The following is an 8,315-nucleotide window of genomic DNA, read 5'->3' as shown; positions in this document are numbered from 1 at the left end:
CACACATCTAAGGGACCCCAGATGGATTACTCAGTGGACTTGGACAACCACAGGACAATACACCTTCACATACTCATAGATAAACAGAAGGAATTCATATGGGCTTTCTGTACATTACTGAACAATCACTCTTCCAGAAGGTAATTTTTCCAGAAGATAGGTGGTAGCAGGAAAGACAAAATGTTTCTTTCTGATACTTTTTACTAGAAACTGGCTGCTGAAGTGCCACTCAATTTCTAGGGCATGCTGGCTATGTTTCACTAGTAGGATTTATGATCCCAGTGTAACAGATGTTTAAACTGGACAGCAAAGAGCAAGTACAGGAACTTGAGCACCAAAAATACAATCCTCTACCATTTGAGCTAACTTAAAAACCTGTTACAGTAAATATCTTTTTATTCTTTGTACAGACCAATTGGCGTAGAGAATGAGACAGCCAGACAATGCATTATACTTGCACTTTGCCAAGAGAAGTTATTTTTGAGTACTTAACTCTGTAAAGGTCAAACTCACACACATCTCTACCACAACAAGGTTGGATCCAATCACAGTTCACATGGGGGGGTTGCAGTCAAGTACAGGCCACAAAAGCAATGCTAGTGTTCCTAGGAAGTTGGCACTCCGAAAAAAACTCAGCTGTGAGACATGTACCTCCACCATCTCTACCTAAAACATTCCTGTAGCTAATAGCAGTGAAAATCTTATTTTCTCTATAAGCCTGCTATTTGAGACTAACATAACTCACTTAGCAATGCATTTCACACTATTCCTGATTATGTAGGAATACCAAGTAATTGAAGAGAAATAATACGCATCAGTGACTAGGATTTTTACCAGGATTCATCCCTTCCTGTTTCCTCCAGATTGACATGTATTCATCCTCAAGGCTGAGGACTACAAGCCACATAGTTCACTCAAAACTATGATGGTTCATTGGTAAATCCTTCCACACACAAAGAAATAGATAAATGTTTCTCTGTTTCACTGCCCTTTTAGTAGTTCACAACTTCTTCAGTACTTTGAAGCAATATGTTTGGTTTGCTAATGTTACATTGCATGAACAGAGAGTACTTTTTAGAAGATGTATTGTATGGGTCACTCACAAAAAGTGTTTGCTTTCAAGATGTTCAGTAAAGCAGACTGACTTCCCAGAAAAGATGCTGCTCCATCAAAACTTCATTCCACATTTCAGCCTTGATCTGAATCCAAATTGCACAACTAGCCTTTATCCTGACAACAAGCCAAACCTTTCTTCAGATACTCCTGCATTTTCTGAGCTGCACAAAACCCACGCTGAGGTTTGTGACTCATGCCCATTATTAGCTTAGTCAGATTATAGACAGTTTTGATGCCTGGTTCTCAGCACAATGCTGCAATGTTTAGAACATGTATGGGAATGGTGAAGGAGGGGGCTGTTAACTGTATTTCTATTGATCACAGACTTTTATAGACCTACCTGTAGGGCAACTGTACCAGCAGAAACACTATAAGAGCCACGGGTCTTCAGAGCATCCTTAAACTCTCAAGAAATTCCATCCAGTGAGCTATAACTGCCCTTTCACCTTGCTCTTCCTCCTTCCTTTTGAGCCCATCTGGCTAATAGGTCAGAAGTGGGGACACCTGTGCACAAAGCCATTGAAGTCGGGAGATTATTTGCTAGCTCTGGATGGAGGTTTAGTTCCCATCCGAAGCACCTGCTGTTGGCCCTGATTCACATGGGGCCCGAACGCACCACCGGTGGCCCCTGATTCACCTTTTCGCTGTTTGTTCTCTGAGCGTCATCGGAGGGGTATGCAAGGAGCTCGGCCCGTCTCCCTCCCACACGGGGCTTTCCGAGAGCTCTCGTTCCCAGCTTTCTGTGCAGGGATACTGCAGTTGCCAAGCTCCTACTGTGGCCTCAGAGTGGCATCTAGTGCTCGGCTGCCGCACTGCTCCTCGCCAGCCCCCCGGCGCCCCTCCCCTGCTCCGCCGCGCTCTCCCAAACACCGGGGCAAGGACTTGGTCTTGGACAACAAGCGAAGTCACTGGGCTACCTCAAATGAAATGAGTGTGCTTCTCTCATACACTGCAGGGTTAGTTGATGCCACGGGAGGCAATCAACAGTACATTAAAATAAGAAAGGGAGTAAACTTATCCTTCTGGTTATCCAGACTGTGCTGTATGAAGGGGATAATTTCTATACAGCCCAAACTAGAATATGGCAAGTTCTATTTAACAACATTCACCCTCCACTGCACACTTGGTACGGTGGATTTACAAATACGTACCTATGGAAATCTACTTGAAATTACTAAGCCTTTCTTCAAAGACCATGCCTGTTCTCAGGTAACGACTGCAGTTTGCTCACTGCTGCTCTCAACAAATTTATCTTCTAATCCTAATTTTTCAAACTCATTTTTCTTCTTTTATATGCCAGTCAAAACTAAAATGCAGAACTCTCCAACAGCAGGACATCAAAAGAAGACAAGGAACTGAATGCACTTTCAGGGAGTATTTCCCGTATATCAGAAATAACGGCTATCAGAATTAAAAAAAAAAAAACCACAAATTACCTGGAGCTCTTGAGGGAACTCTTGTAGGCAGCATCCTAATTATTATTATTATTATTATTGTTATTATTATTTTTTATTATTATTATTGTTATTATTATTGTTATTACTATTATTTTTACTACATGACCTACTCAAGTATAATTTTATGGTGTATAATTTAATCAGAATGCTCTGCAGGCAGGTACATTATCCCAGCTGAATGTTTCCTTTTCTCTGTTTGCCTGAGATGAAGTAGCTGGATATGTTAAAGAAAAGCTACATAACTGTATAAGAAGTGTGTAGCTTTTTCATATGCTTTTCAGTTGCAGATCTCCAAGTGCTTTAAGAAAAAAACCACGTTGCTTGCCTTACTTTGTCCATCTGTGAAATGAGGATAATACCTAAGGACAGAGGGAGGTGTGGATCAAAGACTGTGTCCTGAGCTATTTCCAGTACTGAAATAGTTAGATTTTTTTTCCCATTACATCTGAACAAAAGAAACACATCTGAACAAAAGAAATTAGAGACAGCAGTAAGACAGCAGAGTGCTTAAATCGTGTTCTGATCCTCTCCATATTTTAGTTCTGCTAACTGCAAAAGTCAGGCATTTATTATGTAAATTCAGAGACGTGTTCAAATATAGCTAGTTATGTAGCATAATTTTCCAGTTCTTAAAATTCCTCTAAATTAGGAAAAGCCTTCACACTTGAATTCTGGCTGAATTAGCTGCTACAAAAAATAGAAGACAAAAATTACTTTCACATATGAATGCAACAGAAGAACAGACCCTGTCAATACTTTTGTCGATAATATGCATGACAAACTAACAAGCTTCCAATAAATTAAATTTCAAAGAGTTTGGCTTTCACCTGGCAAACTGTCCAATATCTACTTTGGCACATTGCTGAGAAGTATTCTGGGTGAGAAAGCTCTTTTTTGCATTCACAGGCAAAATGCAAGAAATCACAGCAGTATTGATGCCACAAATGTCAGTTTCTTCAGAACAACACAACATCCTTTGGTAGCAGACTGTTGATCAAGGCCAGAGATAAGTACTGAGAAAGCCCTTTATCACACTTGCCAGAAAAGAAGTGTGAGCTGTACACAATGACTAAGACCCAGCCTACTACCAAACTCTTAACTAGTAGCGCCTACAAGAAGCTGGAAGAGTTGTCCACCATAGAGCACACAGCACTTACAAGATCTGCAAGAGGACAGCATGTCCCAATACCTGGTAGTCTAAAAGCTCCTCCCAGCCGTGAGACCATCTGACACTGTCAGCTGGGAAGTTATTTGCTATAATACCACCAGCTTCAGAGTTACTTTTTCCACTGGCTTAAGGACATCACCATCCTATATAAGAGCATCAATAGCCTTTTGCAGATGAAAAGCCTCTTCCGTGCTCCTCAGTATCATCTTCTTACTGCTCCTTTAGAGTTGGCCAAATTGGAGCAGCTGCAGACACCCCAGCCTGTTACAGACTACCTTTGCTCAGTGTATTGTACTCAGAGATGGAAAAAGCCCCTTTGTTCACTGATTAGTTTATTTTTTCATATCTTCAAAAATGCCCATAAGTAGCATACTTCTAACTGGATGAGTCAGTGAACACAAATTCCTGATTCCTTCTCTGTCTCTGCCACAGACTCATACTGAGACTTTTGGAAATGCACGTCATGACTATGTGCTCCAGCCTACTGTATATAAAACAGTAAGACAAATGGAAAGCACAGTGAGTTCCCTGACAGAAAGATGACAAATTATTCATTTACTTATTATTCATATACTCTGCTGTTTATTTTTAGATAAGCTCTTTTGCTGTCACAAAAAAAAAAAAAAAAGGTTTTCATACCTGTTAACACTAGAAAGTTAAGTCACAATACAGGAATGAAACAGATTCATTTGTCATGCACAACCACAGAATTGTCTCTTATTTGACGACAAGACCTTTGTAATTACGACAAGATGTACATAAGAGGAGGCAAAGAGTGGCAAAAAAACCAAGGAAATACTCAAGTAGAACTCCATGTTACCAAGAGAGGGAAAAGATAAATAGGCTCTAATAAACCTAATTGTAACCTAGAGATGGAGGTTACTCTACCTGTCAGACTCTGAAATTGCAACATGAATTTTCCCGGGATCAACCGAAGGAAACATCGTTTGGAATGCCAAAATAAGCACGTTCGTAATCAACCGCGCAGGACGCTCGGGAACGCGGCAACAGCGCTTCCAGAGGAACGCCCGACGTTCCACGGCGCGCCCCGCAGAGGGCGCCGGGCCCCCGTCCCGCTCGCTGCCCTGGAAAGCCGCGCTCCCCCGAATCCTGGGAATTTGGGACTGGAAAACTGCAATCTCCTTTCGCTGCAGCAGAAAATCTGGGAGCCGGGGGCGCTCTCAAAGGGATGTTCATAAGTTGTTTAAATTTTTGTAGAGCTCTGAGGTTGAACACCCATTGCTACTTAAAAAAAAAAAAATTACTCTGTTCTCAAAACACCCTTTCTCTAAATTGCAACAATGAGGGTCTGTAGAGGATTGACTATAAATCACAATTAAAATGCAGTTTGGGTTATTAAAAATAAAAGCAGTGGACAAAACTTAAAGCTGTGTAGTGATATTCTAGGCTTAGCAACAGGAAAGTATTTTAAGCAGTCTCAAGGACACACATGAACATGTGACAAGATTAACTAAAAACAATGGGAAATAAAGCCTAAATATCAGGAAACACATCCCAGTAATGTGTGCCTTGCTTCAGATTAAGCCCCATCACCAGAGCTCTTCAAAGCTAGAGGATACAAAAACAGCATAATACCCATTGTAGGGAACACTAACTGGACTAAGCAGGGGGCAAAACCAGGTGGAAGGGGTACTTTTTTGTTCTCTAATTTCAAGTCAAATATAAAGTGAAGCACATGTGATGGTTAAAATTTCTCACATACAAGAATCATCTACCCACACATTAAAATGTTATAGAACAAACTCATTTTGGGTGGCATCCCTGCCCATAGTGGGGAGCTGATCTTTAAGGTCCCTTCTCACCCAAATTATTCTATGATTTCAAGTACATTATACCACAAGGAGTTAATAATAGGCTGGAGAAGAAACAATTTTCCTCTGGCTTGATTCAACACACTTGCATTATTCATCACATTTGTGAAGGAATATGAATCCTATCAAATAATTAGATGGTGTGTTAACCTTTCTGGTTTGCAACAGCCTGTGACTGACAAGTAGAAGGGTTCTCCAAGAACAATTTCCGGTGCTGTCGTTTCTTTCTGCCTGGACTCTCAATGAAGGGTGTATTTTGTGTGTTTGTATAGGGAATCCCTGTGGAGGTTTTGTTGAGCTTTAGGTCAAACCTCTCTGAATGTAACTTCAAATTGGGGAGCTATTAGATGCCATATTTTTTCTGGTATCTATTACCAGTACTGCAAGACTGGACCGCTTCCATTAGTGTAATTGTAAAAACCCCACCCTCTTACACCAGTTTGCTTTAGAGTAAGGTGGGAAAGTGAAATATCAAATTGCAGCAAAGTAATCTAAAAGAAGCCACTACTTTCTAGTGTACTCAATGTACACAACTAAGAAGTTTAAATAGTTATAGGAGAACTTCAGTAGTATTTTAACTTAGATTTTCTCAGACCTCTGCTTCAAAGTCCAGTGTGGTTTTCTCCTCCCACCATCATCCTGGCTGATGGTAACCTTCAAAGTTTTGGCACTAGAAAAAAACAACAGAGGTCCAGTCTGTTGTTGTTTTGAAATTTGTGATACAAAAATCATAGGATTTGTAAGAATTTAAAAATTGTCTGAACTGACAGTATCTGAGAGCTTCTCAAAATTTCTTATGGGCCTCAAGGTTTCCAAGCAAGCCAAGGAAACTACAAAGCAGACTGAGGCTAAACAAATCCTTAAATTCTGCCGATGAATAGGATGCCATGAACTACCAGTGGAAAAAGCTGGTAGAACCTCTTAACATAAAGTAGTTTAGGAATGTCTGCTCTAATTCAGTCAAGAATTGATGAGGGAAGTTAGGTCAAACAAGGTGACTGCAATTGTTTGTCATAGCTTTAAAGATTGTTAATTTCTAAGGGCTTTACATGTGCTACTTCATTTTCTTAAAAAATTCCCCTTCCACTTCACTGTGATGAAGCCTGTCCCAGAAGCAGCTGCATTCTCAGCATGTTCTTCACACAATGGGTCACACAATTTGAAACCTAGAAATAGCAGGCTTGGTAGAGGATTTCAATCTATTTACCAAACTAAGAAAAAACACAGATTGAAGGAAAGATAATGCAGCACAGTTGATTTCTTCTGGTTAATGTATGGGTAAGTGCAGCAAAAAACAGCCAAAGGCAGAAGAAATGAAAGGCAGTGAATACTCCTGCAATGACATATATTCATACAGTGTCAATGGAGGAATGTATGTACATTTCAAGAGAAGTAAACAATGGAAACTAAGAGACTCTGTTCTTAGCAACACTGGAGTGTGATGTTCCCTACCCAGCTGGCATTACTCTGGATTTTTTTTTGTATTGCCAAAGGCAGAATCAGGCTCATTCGCTTGGTATTTAGTAACACATGACTGAGGAGCATGAGTCGGAGAACAACTATGCCTTGCTGCTTTGGGATTTTTCTGAAGAAGCACCTGGCATAACAGAGTTAGCTCTCCAAAGGTTCTCCAGGAAGCACTGTGTTGTCCGACCAGGCAAAGTAGCGAGCAGCTCACCTGACGGGACGGGCGAGAGCAGCCAGCGCGCAGGGGAAGAGCTGCACTCCTGCCCCCCATCCCGCTCTGCTCCTGAAGCCTGTCCCAGAAGCAGCTGCATTCTCAGCATGTTCTTCACACAATGGGTCACACAATTTGAAACCTAGAAATAGCAGGCTTGGTAGAGGATTTCAATCTATTTACCAAACTAAGAAAAAACACAGATTGAAGGAAAGATAATGCAGCACAGTTGATTTCTTCTGGTTAATGTATGGGTAAGTGCAGCAAAAAACAGCCAAAGGCAGAAGAAATGAAAGGCAGTGAATACTCCTGCAATGACATATATTCATACAGTGTCAATGGAGGAATGTATGTACATTTCAAGAGAAGTAAACAATGGAAACTAAGAGACTCTGTTCTTAGCAACACTGGAGTGTGATGTTCCCTACCCAGCTGGCATTACTCTGGATTTTTTTTTGTATTGCCAAAGGCAGAATCAGGCTCATTCGCTTGGTATTTAGTAACACATGACTGAGGAGCATGAGTCGGAGAACAACTATGCCTTGCTGCTTTGGGATTTTTCTGAAGAAGCACCTGGCATAACAGAGTTAGCTCTCCAAAGGTTCTCCAGGAAGCACTGTGTTGTCCGACCAGGCAAAGTAGCGAGCAGCTCACCTGACGGGACGGGCGAGAGCAGCCAGCGCGCAGGGAAAGAGCTGCACTCCTGCCCCCCATCCCGCTCTGCTCCTCCCCGCATCCCGCTCTGCTCCTGCCCTGCATCCCGCTCTGCTCCTGCCCCCCCCATCCCGCTCTGCTCCTGCCCCGCATCCCGCTCTGCTCCTGCCCCCATCCCGCTCCGCTGCCTTCTCAGGTTGGTGCTCGGTCACATGTTGGACTCGGTGATCTCAGAGGTCTTTTCCAACCCAGCTGATTCTGGGATTCTTGAACGGCCTGAGGCTGCCCTAGACAAATAGCAATCCTCCAAACTGGCAGAATGAAGGATTACAGAGCAGCTTGTCGAGCCTGGGTGTAGCGGAGTGGCTCTTTCGCCAGGGGACTGCACGCGGGCGGCCCAAAGAGCAGGG

Source organism: Corvus brachyrhynchos, unplaced genomic scaffold (genome assembly GCF_000691975.1).
Source record: "Corvus brachyrhynchos isolate BGI_N302 unplaced genomic scaffold, ASM69197v1 scaffold61, whole genome shotgun sequence".
NCBI classification, from domain to species: domain Eukaryota; kingdom Metazoa; phylum Chordata; class Aves; order Passeriformes; family Corvidae; genus Corvus; species Corvus brachyrhynchos.
Note: the sequence above shows the minus strand (reverse complement) of the source record.